This window comes from Symphalangus syndactylus, chromosome 6 (genome assembly GCF_028878055.3).
Source record: "Symphalangus syndactylus isolate Jambi chromosome 6, NHGRI_mSymSyn1-v2.1_pri, whole genome shotgun sequence".
Taxonomy (NCBI): Eukaryota; Metazoa; Chordata; class Mammalia; order Primates; family Hylobatidae; genus Symphalangus; species Symphalangus syndactylus.
In genome coordinates, this window is record NC_072428.2 from 92,407,820 (window position 1) to 92,427,538 (window position 19,719).

A 19,719-nucleotide genomic window follows, 5' to 3' on the forward strand; every position below is an offset into this window, starting at 1 on the left:
TTTTTAATACTTAGAATTTTTGATGCAAACAAAATTCAAGTTTAATATTCACTTTGCTTTAAACAGTTTATTTCTTTTTTTTTTTTTTTTTTGAGACGGAGTCTCGCTCTGTCGCCCAGGCTGGAGTGCAGTGGCGCAATCTCGGCTCACTGCAAGCTCCGCCTCCCGGGTTCACGCCATTCTCCTGCCTCAGCCTCTCCGAGTAGCTGGGACTACAGGCGCCCGCCACCACGCCCGGCTAACTTTTTGTATTTTTTTTTTTTTAGTAGAGATGGGGTTTCACTGTGGTCTCGATCTCCTGACCTCGTGATCCGCCCGCCTCGGCCTCCCAAAGTGCTGGGATTACAAGCGTGAGCCACCGCGCCTGGCCAGTTTATTTCTTAAAACACTAAATTTGTATTCCCCTAATCCTAAATCAATAAATGGATTCTCAAAAGCCTCCAAAATCACATGCAATGTGACTTTAAGATATCCATTTGTGTGTCAAGATTCAAGTTCTTAAAAGGGTGGGACAGTTCACTGTTCATCTAAGCTCCTGAGAATGTTTAAAGTTTGTTAAATCTCTCCAGAGTCAAAGAGCTGTCTGTTGGCCTGTCCACTGGATGTGTAATGGGCATCACAAACAAGCTCAAATAGCACCACCATTCAACAGTAGTTCAAGCCAAAAACCTAACACTCATCTTTGATTTGTTCCTTTATCTCGCTCTTCTCCCCATCAGCAAACCTTGTTAGCAAAAATATAGCTAATTCTCTTCATATTCACTGAACAGACTTTGAAGTGAAAATACATTTAGACAGACAAGCATTAAATTAATTTGTTGGCTGGATTTTAAATCAGGACAATTAAGAAAACAACAAATTAGCACAAAAAGAAACAGCACTAAAATGGAAATTAAGCTAACTAAAATTCCTTTTGGAATAAGATGGGATATATAGAAATTAAATATCAAAGCTGAAGATCTCTCATACTCTGTTATTAGACCACACACCACTGCCTCAAATTTCTCAATGTTACAACACTTAAAACACAGTACGAGTTTCAGCTGGGTGCGGTGGCTCATGCCTCTAATCCCAGCACTTTGGGAGGCCGAGGCTGGTAGATCATGAAGTCAGGAGATCGAGACCATCCTGGCCAACATGGTGAAACCCCATCTCTACTAAAAATACAAAAATTAGCTGGGCATGGTGGCGCGTGCCTGTAATCCAAGCTACTCGGAAGGCTGAGGTAGGAGAATCACTTAAACCAGGAAGGCAGAGGTTGCAGTGAGCCGAGATTGCGCCACGGCACTCTAGCCTGGCGACGGAGCAAGACTCTGTCTCAAAAAAACAAAAAAACAAAAAACACGACAACAAAAAACAACAACAAAACACAGTATGAGTTTCATAAGACACAACTTTTAGTAAATATGTACATAAGAATATACACATATTAAAACTATACTTTGTATAGTAAATAAAAATGGAAATTACTTTAAGCTTAAGAGTTATACTGTGGCAAAATATTAAGGCTACCTAACTCCTTTTACCTAATTGCTCTGGAAAACTTCTGAGGCAATTACTGGAGAATTCATCTGAATTTTAAAAGGTAGCAGGTTTGGGACATAGTTCACATTCAATAACCATTGTTAAATAAATAAATTCATCTGGCTTTATATTTGAAAATTTTAACTGTCCTCAGTCAGAAAAACCACACCATCTTAATAGTATTAATTTAACCCTACAAGTTGCATGATAACCAAGCCAAAATTTCTTAAAACCCCAAATATAAATTAATAGCGGCATACAGTAAAATTAGAGTACCAGCCAAAGTAACACTATACTATCTCAAAGTAACACTGTATTATCACTATTTTATCTCTAACTTTACAAACATACTTACATAAAAATATGCATATGGGCTGGGCACGATGGCTCGTGCCTGTAATCCCAGCACTTTAGGAGGCCAAGGTGGGCAGATCACTTGAGGTCAGGAGCTCAAGACCAGCCTGGCCAACATGGTGAAACCCAATCTCTACTAAAAAATACAAAAATTAGCCAAGCCTGGTGGCGTGTGCCCGTAGTCCCAGCTACTCAGGAGGCTGAGGCTGCAGTGAGCCGAGATCACACCACTGCACTCCAGCCTGGGCGACAGAGCTCCATCAAAAAAAAAAAGAAAAAATGCACATCACTAACGATAATGGTTATAAGCAGCTAAAATAACCAAAGGGTCTTTCAACTATACAACTGCAATGTCTACCTTTAGTTGCAAAATATGCAACTCTGTCTATCAAAATTCATCTTCCTATCTTTGCTCACTGTTCACCCACTGCTGCATAACAGACTAATTCTCTCTCTTTTTTTTTTTTCAGAAATGCATGGCTCTGCCTCATTTGAAGCCAACTCAGGATTGATAATAAAGAAAGTAACTTTGAAGTAAATAGGGCCAGTCTTATGAGTCTTGGAGTAATAAAATGATTCTGTGCTTTGCTCATGTCAAAATCTATGCTTCACTTATTCCCCTAATTGTCTGCCAAGCAAACTCCCTGCTTTTTACTAGCCCAATACAGAAATCATCTTCATGAAATTTTTCCTGATAGTAGTACTGGCATACAGGCCCATCATCCACTTCCTCATCTCTATCTACTTTATATACACCTCTTATCTACAACATATTCCAGTGTACAGTAATTATTTAGATATGCACATATGCCATCCCTGATAGAATATGAATTCCCTGATTTAGACTGTATCTTCTATTAGTAATAGCTACTATCAGCATAATCCCACAACAAATAGTAGAGAGTAAATAAACTGTTAGGTCTTCTATGTAAATCAGAATTGACCAGTATACTTAAGAATATATTGCTTACACTTCATTTCTACTTCACAATAGGACAGCTTTAAGTCAGAGAAGCTGGGGTTCAATTCCTAGGTTTCATCAATTACTAGCAAAGGAGATCTCTCCAATATATCTAGATAATCTTCCCTGAATGTGTGTAGCAATAGTCCTTGATTTTGAGAATGTTTTTAAATAAAACCTTGTACTACAGGCTTTATGTTTTAAAATAATAAATATGGCAAATAATAATCTAAATGAAAAAATGTAATAAAAAAAGGCTGTTTTTTTTTTTTTTGCATAGATAGCCTAGACAATAAGCAAATGATTTTTTTTCTTCTTTCCTGTCCCTTCGTGAGAAAATACAAACTTATAATGCAAGTTTACCCTTTCCCTATCCTGAAAGTATATTTTTATGGAAATAAAAGTAGAATCCCACTTGAACTAGGAGGACAATAAAATTTTGTCATATACATTAATTTTATTGAAACGAAGATATCTAATACAATAAATGGAAAGTGTTCCAGGTTTGATTATTTTTGTTTCAACTCACAAGGCCCTCACTTTCTTTTACCCATTTCCTCATCATCCATTATCTAATGTCCCTCTATATATTTAACTTAGCAATCGCTGGTTCCACTGATGTTCCGCCAATCCCAATTTCAAATACTTTGTCCCTACAGTAAATTACCCTAAAATTCCAAAATCTAGATATTAAAACTATGGCTCCTGACTATGTCTTCCTTCATCTGGTTATGCATCCTGATTCTGATTTAAGAAAACATAATCACTATAATCCCACTTAGTCTTCATAGGGGCACATTCTGCCAGACCCAGACTCCCAAAGTATTACAAAGCAATCCATCACTAATCTCATTATCTCATAGTATATAATAAAAACATACAATAGGCCGGGAGCAGTGGCTCACTCCTGTAATCCCAGCACTCTGGGGCCAAGGTGGGTGGATCACCTGAGGTCAGGAGTTTGAGACCAGCTTGGCCAAGGTGGTGAAACCCCGTCTCTACTAAAAATACAAAAATTAGCTGGGCGTGGTAGCATGCGCCTGTAATCCCAGCTACTCGGGAGGCTGGGGTAGGAGAATCGCTTGAACCCAGGAGGCAGAGGTTGCAGTGGGCCGACATTGCACCACTGCACTCCAGTCTGGGCAACAGAGTAAGACTCTGTTCTCAAAAAATAAATAAATACACTTTGGGAGGCTGAGGCGGGCGGATCATGAGCTTAGGAGATCGAGACCATCCTGGCTAACACAGTGAAACCCCGTCTCTACTAAAAATACAAAAATTAGCTGGGCGTGGTGGCGGGCACTTACAGTCCCAGCTACTTGGGAGGCTGAGGCAGGAGAATGGCATGAACCCAGGAGGTGGAGCTTGCAGTGAGCTGAGATTGTGCCACTTGCACTCCAGCCTGGGTGACAGAGCAAGACTCTGTCTCAAAAATAAATAAATAAATAAAATAAAATTAATTAATTAATTAAAAACATACAGTAAAACTGAGAATATTAAGTTCCAGTGTTAACATATTAAGCCACAATTACATCAATTCCCTTTACCTCCAATTACAAAAATAAAACAAAGACTCCCAAATTAGTAGCAGACATTCAGAATTCACACTTCTCTCTGCAAAAACAAATATAGCACAGGAAAAGAGTCACTTGTGTAGTTTAAGAGAACTGAATACTTATTGACCACTATATGGAAAAAAGTTATTTTTGCAAGGCCAGAGACTACCACAATGCTGTGGTCAGCTGACCAAACTTTCTAAAGAGAAACTACACTTCCTGGTGAACCACTAACTCCTGAACCCTCTGAAAATTTCATTTTTTCCTTTATTACCCTACTAAAATTACTTTCAGCAAGTCACCAATAATCTCCAACAGGCATCAAAATCTTAATAGCTTCAATTCCTATGAAGTATTTCATATAGATGATTCAACAGACACAATTTTACATCTCTGTATGACTTAGTAATCCACTTGAACCATTCTGATGGCTACTATCAAAAAACCAAAATAGGCTGGGCACAGTGGCTCACACCTATAACCCAAGCACTTTGGGAGGCCAAGGCAGGAGGATCGCTTGTGCCACTTGAGGCATTCAAGACCAGTCTGGGCAACATAGCAAAACCTCATCTCTATATTAAAAAAAAAAAAAAAAAAAAAAAAAAGCCAGAATAATAGGTACTGGCAAGGATATGGAGAAACTGGAACCCTTAGGCTCTGTTGTGAAATGTAAAATGGTACAGTTACTATAGGAAACAGTATGGTGGTTCCTCAAAAAGTAAAAGTAGAATTATCATATCATTCAGCAATTCCACTTTTGGGCATATACCCCAAAGAATGGAAAGCAGGGTCTCGAACAGATATTTGTACAACCATGTTCACAGCAGGAACATTCACAAAAGCCAAAAGGTGGAAGTAACCTAAGTGTCATGCTATGGGCAAACAGATAAACAAAATGTAGTATATACATACAATGCAGTATTATTCAACCCTTTAAAAAGGAAGATTTTGACACATACTACAACATGGATGAACCCTGAGGACATTATGCTAACTGAAATACACCAGTCACAAAAAGACAGTATTTTATAATCCTAATTATATGAGGCAGCTAGAATTGTCAAATCCATACAGACAGAAAATGTAATAGAATGGTGCTAGAGGTTGGAGGAAGGAGAATGAGTTTGGAATAAAGAGGGTGGTTTAATGGGAACAGAGTTTTAGCTTTCCAAGATGAGAAGAGTTCTAGAGATTGGTTATACAACAATGTGAATGTACTTAACGCTATTGAACTGTACACTTAAAAATGGCTTAGATGATAGGTTTTATGTTACACGTATTTTACCACAATTAAAAAAAATTTTTAAGGGAAAGAAACCCTTTGTAGTTGTTTGTACAGAATTAAATGTCCTATCCAGTATCAAAAAGAACAGCTAGTTGCAGGCAAGCGCCACTGAAGTATCTCAGATCACCAGGTCACATAATATTCACACAACATTAGAAAGTTCTGACCTATTCACGAATTAACTGTTATGATATTCCCCAAAAATATTTTTAAGTTTGCTGACACACTGGATTCAGAGATTTATAATAAAAAGAACTTCCTCTTTAAACTCAATTATCACTTTTATGATGACGACTGGCTTCACATTAACTCCACCTAACCTATCCTATGCCCAGGGACTGTTTTAGGTGCTAGTGATACAGAGATGAATAGGACAAAATCCCTGCTCTAATGGGCATATATTCCAAAAACATGTCCTAGACATATAGTACTTGTCATCTTGCCTTTTATATCCATCATGTTTATACATTTTATCCCATCACTACCAATGCTGCCACCACCCAGGATTATAATTCACTGCCTCACAGACAATAACCTATTTCTTTTTCTTCCCCCACAGAGCCTAGTGTCTTCCAAATACACATTCAATAAAGCAGGGCAAGTCTGCTAGACACAACAGGCATTGATAACCCATTCAGAACATCACATAGTCAGTGAATTGGCACCCTATTTTCACATTCAGTTCAGTAAGTTTATGTAATATAATTTATAAAACTAGAGAGCATAAACTTAAAATGCTATTTGAAATTTAACATCTGTGGTTTAGCATCCTATTGACATATGAAGGTAATGAAAACTGGAAGTGTAATTTAAAATAATTTACCTAAAGTAGTATCTCCTTGTCCTAAATAACACACCTAAAGACACTTACTTTTTGATTCACTTCTTTATTATATCACCTACAATGTTACCAAGGAAAGCTTTCACTCTTTTACCATCAAGGGAAAATGTGCACAATAAAGGGGTCAGATAATACACACATGTAAAAAACTCAGCATATCAAGTGATCCAACATATCACTGAATATAACCATACTCAGAGCTATAATTTATCACAGCTAAAGGATACAAAGTGAAAGCAGCAAAGAAAAAGGCACAAGAGGCAAAGTCCAGAAGAAACTAGGCACAAGCTTTCAAAAATCCTCTTCTAATGAAATTACACACGACCCTCTAATCCCTGCAGAAATAAGTTGTGACAACATGTGTGAAATGTTGTCCACAAGGGAAGTGCATTAGAAATAAAGTGCCCATGGCTTTTATTGGAGGCCGGTTACACAGGCACTCTGCCTAACGATATACCAAAATTCCAGACTCCCAAGAAAAAAGTAGATGTTCAACATAAACCATATTATTTTTTATTTTTGTTTGTCTTGCTCTGTTACCCATGCTGGAGTGCAGTGGCATGATGAAGGCTCACTGCAACTTTGAACTACTGGACTCAAGTTATCTTCCTGCCTCAGCTTCCCAAAGTAGCTAAGACTACACAGGTGCACACCATGACATCTGGCTAATTTTTAAAAATATTTTGTAGAGACGAGATCTTACCTATGTGGCCCAAGCTGGCCTCAAGGAATCCTCCTGCCTCGGCCTCCCAAAGCGCTGAGGTTACACAATTGAGCCACTGGGCCCAGCCCATAAACCACATTGTTTGTACAGTTTGGGCACAGTGAACCACTCTTATCAGGGGATAATGGAAATTCTCCCAAAAGTCTAAGTTCCCAGACACTAGCCAAGGGATAACATTGTAAGCAGGCCTGTCTAAGGATAGCAGTCTTAGGCCTGCTATGTTACTCTTTTCTGCATACAGGTATAAAATGAAAAAGCAAAACTCTCTCCCCTCCACATCTGTTTCCTTTTAGGTAACCAGTTATGCAAAGTCTCCTTACTAATAGCTATTTTAGGTTGTTTCACAAAAATTGTTGCATACTTGGACATACTATTTTATGCACATATGCAAGTATTTTTACGGAAAGATCCCTAAAGTTGACATGCTGGGTCAAAGAGTAAGTACATTTATCAATTCTATTAGAAGTGGCCAAACTGCCTTCCAAAATAGGCTTCACCAGTTTACCATCCCCTTAACGGACCTAGAAACACTAGTTTTCTATATCCTTATCATTTTCTTTTTCTTTCTTTTTTCTTTTTTTTTTTTGAGATGGAGTCTTGCTCGGTTGCCCAGGCTGGAGTGCAGTGGCGTGATCTAAGCTGACTGAAACCTCCACCTCATGGGTTCAAGCGATCTCCTGCCTCAGCCTCCCGAGTAGCTGGGATTACAGGCGCCCACCACCAGGCCCAGCTAATTTTTATATTTTTAGTAGAGATGGGGTTTTGCCATGTTGGCCACGCTGGTCTCGAACTCCTGAGCTCAGGTGATCTGCCCGCCTCAGCCTCCCAAAGTGCTAGAATTACAGGTGTGAGCCACCAAGCCCAGCCGCTATTCTCAATTTCTGAATTATTATGAATTTTTGAGTTTTTATCAAATTTATTAGCTATTCTCCCAACAGTTAATGATGATTAACTTCAATTTTTCTGATTATTGGAGAGGTTGATGATTTTTTTCCTGTGTTCAGCACTTATTCGCATTTTTCTTCTGGTAATTATCATACCATATGCCCATGTTTCTACTGAAATGTTCTTTTAATTGATATATAGAAGCTCATCTTAAAAATCCTTTCTATAAAGCCTTGTATGACCCTTCTAACAGTATGTGACTTTTTCCTTTTAAGAGTCCTAATTGCACAGTGTGAATGTACCTAATGCCACAGAACTGTACACTTAAATGATAAATGTTTTGTATTAATACATGTTATCACAATAAAAAAATGCAAAAAAAAAGCTGTCACTCAATCTTAAGAGCAAGTAAAAAGCTAAACAAACTGAAAAATCAACAACTTTTCTTAGATCTGTAAGAGAAGTTAAGTCACAGGTCAAACAGCTGCCCCCAAACTGGAGAGACAGAAGGTGAATACGGAGAATCACAAGTAATCAGAGCAGAAACACTCACACAGCAAACTTCCATAAGAAACCTGAACTGTAACTGATGAATTGCTAGAGGCTCAGTGTGAACAACTATGAGGGTTAAAATATCCAGGGGACGCTAGATGCAGTGGCTCATACCTGTAATCCAAGTACTCTGGGAGGTGGAAGCGGGAGGACCTCTTGAGCCCAGGGGTTTGAGACCAGCCTAGGCAAACACAGTGAGACCCCACCTCTACAAAAAATTTAAAAATAGCTAAGTGTGGTTGCATACATCTGTAGTCCCAGCTACTAGGAAGGCTGAGGTGGGAGGATCACATGAGGCCACAAGGTTGAGGCTGCAGTGTGCCAAGGCTGTGCCAAGGCTGTTGCACTCCAGCCTGGAGAACAGCAAGACCGCTCTAAAAAAAAAAACAAACAAAAACAAACAAACAAAAACTCCTGGTGTACCCAATCAGAGGGGTCCCCACATTTTTGTTTCACCTCCAAGAGCTCTACCAGGTTCTCATAGTAAATATCAGAGAAAAATCCCCCCATGCTTCCAGCAGCAGGAGAAAGGGGGGCCATTTTTCAACACACCAGGATATTCCATTCTTCTTTTTTTTATTTTTATTTTTTATTTTTGAGATGGAGTCTTGCTCTGTCACCAGGCTGGAGTGCAGTGGTGTGGTCTCAGCTCACTGCAACCTCCACCTCCCGGGTTCAAGCTGCCTCAGCCTCCTGAGTAACTGGGACTACAGGAACGCACCACCAAGACTAGCTAATTTTTATTAGAGACGGGGTTTCACCATGTTGGCCAGGATGGTCCCTATCTCTTGACCTCGTGAACCACCGGCCTGAGCCTCCCAAAGTGCTGGGACTACAGGTGTGAGCCACTGTGCCTGGCCAAATATTCCATTCTTCTTAACAAGGTCTGCCCTACGGAGAAATGATTTAACCTGAGCCTAACCTGCTGGGGTTTTAGCAGAGGCTCATTTACATGAGCTAAGGGAAATATCCAACTATAGGTCATTCAAGCCATCCTGGGGGTGAGGTGCTGAGAAACAGGATATAGTTCAAAATCCATAAACAAGGTCACTAAAAGACTGAGACCTTGGCTCTGGGTGGCTCATGCCTGTAATCCCAACACTTTGGGAGGCAGAGGTAGGCAGGTCTCTTCAGCCCAGGAGTTTGAGACCAGCCTGGGCAACGTGACGAACCCCCATCTCTACAAAAAAATATGAAAAATTAGCCAGGCATGTTGACACATGCCTGTGATCCCAGCTACTGGGGAGGCTGAGGTGGGAGGATTGCTTAAGCCCAGGAGGCGGAGGTTGCAGTTAGCTATGATTGCATCACTGCACTCCAGTCTCGGAGACAAAGCAAAACCCTGTTTCAAACAAACAAACAAACACCCTATGATTAATACCCTAAGAACTCTAATGGATAAAGTAGACAGTATGCAAGAATAGATGGGCAATCAATATAAGCAAAGAGATAGAAATTCAAAGAAATAACCAAAAAGAAACATTAGAGATTTTTTTTTTTTGAGACGGAGTCTCGCTCTGTCGCCCAGGCTGGAGTGCAATGGCGTGATCTTGGCTCACTGCAAGCTCCACCTCCCGGGTTCACGCCATTCTCCTGCCTCAGCCTCCCGAGTAGCTGGGACTACAGGCATCCACCACCACGCCCAGCTAATTGTTTTGTATTTTTAGTAGAGATGGGGTTTCACCGTGTTAGCCAGGATGGTCTCGATCTCATGACCTCATGATCCACCCTCCTCGGCCTCCCAAAGTGCTGGGATTACAGGTGTGAGCCACCGTGCCTGGCCTAAGAAACACTAGAGATTTTTTTAAAAAACTGTAACAAAAATGAAGAATGTTGTTGGTGGGCTTATTAGTAGACTGGACATGGCTGAGGAAAGAATCTTTCAACTTGAGGATATCTCAATAAAAGCTTCCAAAACTGAAAACAGATTAAAAAGACTAGAAAAAAACTGAAACAACAGAACAGAATATGCAAAAACTGTGGGGACAACTACAAAAGATGTAAATATGCATAAGGGTAGTAACAGAAAGAGAAGAAGGGAACAGAAGAAATATTTGAAATAATGATTGAAAATTTCCCCAAATTAATGTCAGAAACCAAACCACAGATCCAAGCAGCTCAGAGAACACTGATCGGAATAAATGCCAGAAAAACTATATGTAGGCATATCACTTTCAAACTACAAAAAATCAAAGATAAACAAATCGTTTGAAAAGCCAGAGGAAAAAATATCATCTTACCTACAGAGGAGCAAGTATAATAAGAATTACATCTGACTGTGTTTCAGAAACTAGGCAAGCAAGAAGGGAATGACAAAATACCGTACTGAGAAGAAAAAACCCACCAACTTAGAATCCTGAACTCTGCAAAATTATCCTTCAAAAACCAAAGAGAAATAAAAACTTTCTCAACAAAACAAAAATTAAGGCTGGGCAAGGTGGTTCATGCCTGTAGTCCTAATGCTTTGGGAGGCTGAGGTAGGTGAATGGTTTGAGCCCAGGAGTTCAAGACCAACCTGGGCAACACAATGAGACCTCGTTTCTACAAAAACAAAAACAAAAACAAAAACAAAAAAAAACTTAAGCGAGTATGGCGGTGCATGCCTGTAGTCCCTGCTACTCTGGAGGCTAGGGCAAAAGGACTGGTTGAGCCCAGCAGGTCAAGGCTGCAGTGTGCCATGATCATGCCACGCATTATAGCCTGGGTGACAGACAGAGCAAGACCCTGTCCCCCACAAAAGATTAAGAGAATCTGTTGCCACAGACCTACCTTGTGAGAAATGTTAAAATAAATTTTTTAGAGAGAAGACAAATTATGCTAGTCTGGAATTCATATCTACATAAAGAAAGGAAGAAGAAATGAAAGAACAAATGAAAGTAAAATTAAAACTTTTATTTTTCTTATTAATTGATCTGATAACAGTTTATTCAAATTAGCAGCAAACATGAATTTGGTTATGTATGCTTGTGTGTGTATGTTTATTTGTAAGTGAGATAATGCCAGCAATGATACAAGGGATAGAATTAGGGTTATTTTGTCATTATAAAGTAATCTCACCATCCATAAAGTGGTACAGTGTTATCTGAAAATGGACTTGGATTTGCTGGAAATATACACCGCAAATGCCACAGCAACCACTTAAAAAAGTAAAAACACCCAGCTGGGCACAGTGGCTCATGCCTATAATCCCAATACTTTGGGAAGCCAAGGCAGGAGGATTGCTTGAGGCCAGGAGTTTGACAGCCTGGGCAACATGGTAAGACCTTCTCTCTACAAAAAATAAAAAACATTACTTGAGGGTTGGTAGCACACACTTGTAGTCCTAGCTACTCAGGAGGCTGAGGCAGGAGGATCATGTGAGCCCAGAAGTTTGAGGTTACAGTGAGCTATGACATGCCACTGCATTCCTGCCTAAGCAACTAAGCGACACCTTGTCTCTTTAGAAAACAAAAAAAAAAAAGTAAAAAAAAAAGAAGTAAAACTGACATGCTAAGAAAGGACAGTCATATGATATCTTGAATTAAAACTGCAAAAGGCAGAAAAAGAGTGGAAGACAAAAAAAAATAGGAACAAAGAACAATGGCAACAGAAAATAGTGGCAAATATGGTAGACATTAATCCAATGCTATCAGTAATCACTTTGAATGTCAATGGTATAAATGTACCAATTAAAAGATTGTCAGAGTGGATTAAAAACCAAGACCTAACTATATGTTGTCTACAAGAGATCCACTTTAAATATACAAACACACATAGATTAAAAGCAAATGGATGGAAAAAATATATCAGCTAACACAAAAATAAAGTGAGACTAGTTATTGATTTCAGATAAAGCAGATTTCATGGCAAGTAAAGTTATCAAGGATAGGGTGGCTTTACATCATGATAAAGGGGTCAATTCTCCAAGAAGACAGTATAATCCTTAATCTGTATGTGTCTAACAACTATGCATAAAAATATGTGAGGCAAAACTGATAGAACTGCAAGGAGAAATATTTGAATCCACTATTATAGTTGAAGACTTCCATACTCCTCTATCAGAAATGGACAGATGAAGCAAGCAGGAAATGAGTAAGGACACAGCTGAACTTAACAGCATCATCAATCAACTGGATATATAATGCACGTCTATAGACTACCTAAGACAACAACCACAGAATACACATTCTTCTCAAGTTTACATGAAACATTCAACAAGACAGACCAAATTCTGGGCCATAAAACACACCTCAACAAATTTAAAACAGCAATCATACACAATGTCTGCTCTCAGACCATAATGGCACTCAAAAAATTTTGGATGTAGGGGCATTTTAAACTTCAGATTAGGGATGCTCAACTCTGTGTTTTCAGATAATTAAATATACTCTACACATTCTTTTTGTCTCTGTCACCAAAAAGGTCCAAAAGAGAAAAAGAGCAAGGGGTTCCCCTCCCATTTATTTAACTTCTCACTTAATGCCCTAATCATGCTTCCTTCTGACACATCTGACACTGTGTCCTTTATTCTTACTAATTCAAACATTACAAACTACTTCTGTTTTATAGATAAAGAAGCTAAGATTGAGAGTGGTTCACATCATGTACTCAACATTACATAGTAAGTAATGGCCAGGTCTAATACATATATAACTGTTGTAAACCATATCATTGGACTGTCCACTATAATGCTAGACACTCAAATTCCTAACAAAGATATGTTACTTCCATCAGGTCTTTTCTTCCCTGCCTATTTTTACTTTTGTACATTCTTTCGTTTACACCCTCTTAATTAAATAATTAAGACTATCACCAGATTACATTTCCCTCTTTTATCTATAACCTGTTTTAAATGCAAAATAATAATTTATAGATCTAATCCAAACTACATTCTATTTTAAAAAATGATAAAACCTCTATACCTTCTTTAACAACTAGAGAAATAAATGATGAGGTCATTTTAGAACATATTTGAAAATATCATACATATGATGCTAAGACCTTGTAAACAATACAAAAACAGCATATAATAAAGCAATGACAAGAAATTAAATATATTGGTTAAACATTCATCCTGTACTTCTAGTTTAAGTTAAGTTGCATTTTCAAAAAAAAAAAAATACATACTTTAAAAGTAATCCACCAGGGAGCAGTGGCTCATGCCTGTAGTCCTATCTACTTAGGAGGCTAAGTCCAGGAGTTTGAGGCTACAGTGAGCTGTGATTGTGCCACTGCACTCAAGCTTTAGCAACAGAGACAGACTCTGTTTCTTAAAAATAAATTTTAATAATCTTCTATCTAAATTATAAAGTAATTTTAAAAACTAAACTTTTGTGCACCATCTAATAATGTCAGTGAATGGGTGTGGAGATAAATATTTGAACATGTTTAATTATTTCAGTTGCAAAATCCTATTACTAATATCCACCCACCCTATGTTTCTCCTTGGCATTCATACAAGGGGTCTTCAAAAAGTTCATGGAAAATATGTACCATGAAAAAAACTATGCATGGATTTCAATTTTTTTGCACCAAAATAAACTCATAACTAACTTCTTATAACATGTCTGATGAACAGGATCTCATTTGAAACACTAAGAAGTATAAGATATCAGTTTGAAAAGAGCCCCTATCACAGCAACATGAATTCTGCTAAAAATTGAAGCAAGAACAAAACATCAAATTTATGGTAAAGCTTGGATGGAAGAATGGTGAAGCAAAGTTTATGGGGACAATGCCCCAAATATCAGCAGTTTACAAATGGATACCTCTTTTTAAGAAAGGACAAGGTGATGTTGAAGATGAAACCTGTAGCAGCAGACCATCCACATTGATTTTTGAGAAAAAAATTCATCTTGTCACTTGCAGTAACTGAAGAGAACCTGCAATTAACAGCATAAACAATAGCCAACACCACAGACATCTTAAGTTGCTCAGCTTACACAATTCTGACTGAAAAATTAAAGCTGAACAAATTTTCCACTCAATTGGTGCCAAAACGATTGCACCCAGATAGCTACAGGCAAGAGCAGAGCTTTCAATGGAAATTTTAAACTGTCATGCCTGTAATCTCAGCACTTTGGGAGGCCAAGGTGGGTGAATCACTTGAGGTCAGGAGTCCAAGACCAGCCTGGACAACATGGCAAAATTTCTCTACTAGAAATACAAAAATTAGCTGGGTGTGGTGGCGCACACCTGTGATCTCAGCTACTCGGGAGGCTGAGGCTGGAGAATCACTTGAACCCAGGAGGCGGAGACTGCAATGAGCAGAGATCGTGCCACTGCACCCCAGCCTGGGTGACAGAGCAAGACTCTGTCTCAAAAACAAAATGAAAAATAATAAATAAACAAGTGGGATCAAGATCCTGAAGCATTTTTTAAAAGGACTGTAATAGGAGATGAAACATGGCTTTACCAGTATGATTCCCAAAGACAAACTCAATCAAAGCAATGACTACCAAGAGGTGGCAGTGGTCCAGTCAAGGCAAAAGTGGACCAGTCAAGAGCAAAGCTCATGGCAACAGTTTCTGGGGATGCTCAAGGCATTATGCATGTTGATTTTCTGGAGGGCCAAGGAAAGACAACATCTGCTTATTATGAGAGTGTTTCAAGAAAGTCAGCCAAAGCTTTAGCAGAAGAACATCCAAGAGAGCGTCACCAGAGTCCTTTTCTACCCACAAAAATGCCTCTTGCTCATTCCTCTCATCAAACAAGGGCAATTTTGTGAGAGTTCAGATGGGAAACCATTAGGCATTCACCTTACAGTCCTGATTTGGCTCCTTCTGCCTTCTTTTTGTTTCCTAATCTCAAAAAAATCTTTAAAGGGCATTCATTACTCTTCAGTTAATAATGTAAAAAAACTGCATTGAAATGGTTAAATTTCTAGGACCCTCAGTTCTTAGGGATAAACAAAATGGTTAGTGTATCATCACTTATAAAAGTAAACTGCTGGAGTTTATGTTGAGAAATTAACTTTATATTTTAATTTTAATCTATTTATAAATTTATTAATAAATAACATTTATTTACTTAATTCCATTTTTCCATGAGCTTTTTCAAGTCCCCTTGTATAATCTATTCACCATATTAGATGAATTACAAACAACTAGGTGTAAATTATAGGACATTTCTAAACTACAAAGTACCTTCCAGTCTATCTCTACTATCCACACATTAACAAATCTTGGGCACAGACAACCAATTGACTGAGTAGGTAGAGAAAGGTGAGTAGGCAAATAGAATTTCAAACGGAGGCACAAAGGCAGGCAGGCAGACACACAGGCACAAAGACAGGCACGCTAATAGCCAGGCAAACACAATGAATATAGTAACACATAAATTTTAGACGATTCATAAACTAAAAGAACTATAGTTAGGTTAATTTTAATAATGCAAAATCTATTGTGAAGAAAATATGTTAGTTTTTCAGATAGTGATATATTTCTGATATATGATAAGGGAGTAAATCATAGTGACTACTTTGATAAAAATGATCTTTAGGGCCAGGCGCAGTGGCTCACACCTATAATCCCAGCACTTTGGGAGCCAAGATGGAAGGATTGCTTTAGGCCAGGAGTCTGAGAACAGCTGGGCAACATAGTAAGACCTCGTCTCTACTAAAAAGGTAAAAAAATTAGTAGGACATGGTGGCAACATGCTTATAGTCCTAGCTACTCAGGAGTGAGGCGAGAGGATCACTTGAACCCAGGAGGCCAGGGCTGCAGTAAGCTGTGATTACACCACTGCACTCCAGCCTGTGCGACAAAGCAGGACCCTATCTCTTAAAAAACAAAAACAAAAAAACCAAACTTTAAAACAGGATTTCCTTGCAAGAAGGTTCCATGTTTTAATGTTGAAAAATTATAATTTAAATATTAGGTACCATAAATAAGCAGCTTACAGATAATCTTAATTTTAGTTTGCTACACAGAAGCCTTAAAATTTTGCCTGATGTTTAATGTCTAACTGTAAATGTGAAATAATGCTCTGCCAGAGCCAACAAATTGTTCTCTCAAGTCACAAGGACTCTTTGTGCTTCTTTTTCCATCTCTGAAAGAAGGTGGGTGGAGTTCATATGCGGCTGAAACCTTAAAATAGTAAATTTTTTTTCAATTTTGCTTCAAGGATTCTCTACTAGACACTCTTTGGGCTGCCTGCCTAGTTATCAAGCCATCCCTTCCTTTCTCAAAAAAAGTTCCTTCCTTCCATACACATATGAATAAGCTCACTACCTTATACAACACCCATCTCACTGGCAAGTTGGTTATTTTCTTCAGGAAATTGAAAACAAGATGTAGCAATTCTGGTCATTCTGAGCTCTTCCCATAATCTGAGATAAAAGTGAATGAGACAGATTAGATTACCAAAAGGGATGTCTTTATTCAGCACATGCAGGCCGAAACAGTGAAAGTCAAAATGTAGAGAGAGGTAAGAGTAAAGCAGGTGTGCAGAGAAGCAAAGAGAAGTATCCAACCAGCCCCAGAGACATGGAAACTTGAAAACCATAGAAAGACACAGAGGCTGGCATGGAGAGAGGAGTCACCCAGGCTCTCTACTTCTTGGTTCTGATGCTTCAGCCTGCTCAAGGGCAGTATTCCATTGCAATAAATTCTTTCTTCATTTAAGCTACTTTTTGGAAGTGGGCTGCAACCAAAAATCTATACTGACAGAAAACTTTTTTGTAATTTTGAGGATATTTATGCTCTACCCTAGGGGGGTAGAGGGTGGGGCTTTATTGACTTTTTCCCCAAGACTGCAAATGTTGGCCTAAGCAGCATCATGTCATAGAAAAAGCATCTGCTTTCCTAACTTGGGTCTAACCCAGTTCCACCATCTTTCTATGGCAAGACCTGTAACAAGCTCCTTAATTTCTAAACAGTTTTTATATTCCTTCTAACACTAAAGAGTTTATGACGTCGGGAGTAAAACCAACATACACAATGGGGAAGAAGGTGTCTAGAGAAGTTATTCTTTATGGTTTTGTAGCATGTGACCTACAACTCCTTTCCTTTCTCATGTTGGTTCTGGTCACAAATGCAGTCTCAAAACCTGTTCAGAGTCATCTTATGGAAAACTCAATTCGCTGCGAAATCCAAACTAAGCAAGAGACCCACCATTATAAATAAGCTGCCTTAGTCCTGAAGGCTTTTTAAATGTAATTTCTTTCTACCGGGCACTTTTAACGTATCTGATAGATGCCAATGAAAAACACTAATCTAGTCATCTAAGAACTGTGTAAACAGAGGGAGTACTACTTTATATACCTGAGATAAAGTAAAATTACCAGATTTAAGAACATTTACCATGTGACAAGGACTCGATTTTTAGAAGGTCCTACTGTAAGATCAAACAACTATGCCATAATAATGGAACATCAAAACACTCCTCATCAAAACACTCAGCAACACAGGCCAATTTCATAACAGCATTTAAGCTGATATTCCTTTGGAAATCCTATTATTTGGGTACATAAGATTTGCTTATTTTATACACACCGACTCTGTTCTTCCCATCTAAAACCCACACTTCTGTCTCTGTTTATCTCCAAGTCTTTGAAAGTGTTGTTGCCTTTTACTCACCTAGTTCACCTGACAAACTCTTGCTTCAAAAACCAGCTCAAATGTAGCATCTTTGTGGAAACTGTCTATAATCTATTCAGACAGATTTAGGCTCTCCTGTCTCTCTGGTTTATATTCCGAATATACTTTGGAATTGGAGCAATATGTCATCTCAAATTCCTTCGACTACCTTCTATATACTATGTTAGAAACTTTACATATATTATCTTGTTCCTTCCAGGTATGTATTAGAGCCCCAACTTCTCTAGATAATCTGCTCAGAATCACAGCAGGGCCAGGATAGAAATTAATGACTGTATAGCTCCCAAACTCCTTATCTTCCCAATAGTCTGAGGGACCCAAACCCCTTGAGAAACTAAGAGCTATGAACTTTCTTCCCCCTAAAATGGGCTTACACACAAAAAATATTATATATAATTTAAAAGGGTTCAAAGATTCCCCTGAAGCCCACCCACTGCCCCCAGGAAAAGTCCTGCTGCTTCTCACAGGTCTGTTCAGTTAGTAAACTTCCTGAACAAGAGTACTGCCATATTTTCAATTGCCAATTCAAAAACACAGTACCTAGGGCATAGTGGGCACTCAGGTATCTCCATAAATACCTTCTGTATGAATGGATAAATGATAGAGACCATGGATGGATGACAGAGATAAATCTTTGCATTCCTTCAGAGCCTCTCAGGACAGTCACTCAAATGTTCTTAAAATAGCTTTTTAAATGCCGATTAGATATAAAAAAAGTTATTACAAGAAATGTAGATATTAGCACACTTCCCAAAGCCTCTGAGATTAACATGGTCCACGATATGACTAGGCTTTGTGTCCCTACCAAATCTCATCTTGAATTATAATCCTATGTAATTATAATCCCCCATGCTGTTCTCCCGATAGTGAGTTCTCACAAGATCTGATGGTTTTATAAATGTTTGGTAGTTCCTCCCACGTTCATTCTCCTTCCTGCTACCGTGTGAAGAAGGTGCCTTGCTTCCCCTTCACCTTCCACCACAATTGTTAAGTTTCCTGATGCCTCCCCAGCCATGCTGAACTGTGAGTCAATTAAATCTCTTTCCTTTATAAATTACCCAGTCTCAGGCAGTTCTTCATAGCAGTGTGAAAAGGGACTAATACAGTCCACATTCCACTTTCTCCAAAAAAAACTTTTAGGGAACAACTACTGTTTGCTTCTTATATCTGCCATAGGCCAGCCACAGACCCTACGATACTGTACAAATGAAAACAAGATTTTTGTGTGATTTCAGAAGGAAGGAGATAATTGTCAAGGTTTGACTGCATGAATCTAAAGAAACTTAAATACTACAGGATATTTGGAAAAGACTAGTGGTTTAGAAATTGCATGTCACCTGATTTACCTTATCAAGTTTTCAACTCAAATCTAATGAAAGGCTTTTTTTCTTGTGATATTAAAGATCAAACTTTACAAAGGAGAAAAAGTGCTTTAAGATAAACTGTGCTAAAATATTTA

General features: G+C 38.5%; 1 protein-coding gene across 5 annotated transcripts in view; it reads right to left on the bottom strand.

Moving 5' to 3' along the window:
• PTPN12 (protein tyrosine phosphatase non-receptor type 12) overlaps nucleotides 1-19,719 on the bottom strand; it is a 109,876-nt gene that overhangs the window by 81,314 nt on the left and 8,843 nt on the right. Inside the window, exon 1 of one of the 5 annotated variants that reach the window (XM_063641547.1) lies at nucleotides 14,430-14,454. The exons of the other annotated variants lie outside the window; for them this stretch is intronic. The gene's annotated coding sequence lies outside the window, so the exon portion shown is untranslated. Of the gene's footprint in view, nucleotides 1-14,429; nucleotides 14,455-19,719 lie in introns of those variants that run through there. 5 annotated transcript variants of the gene reach the window in all.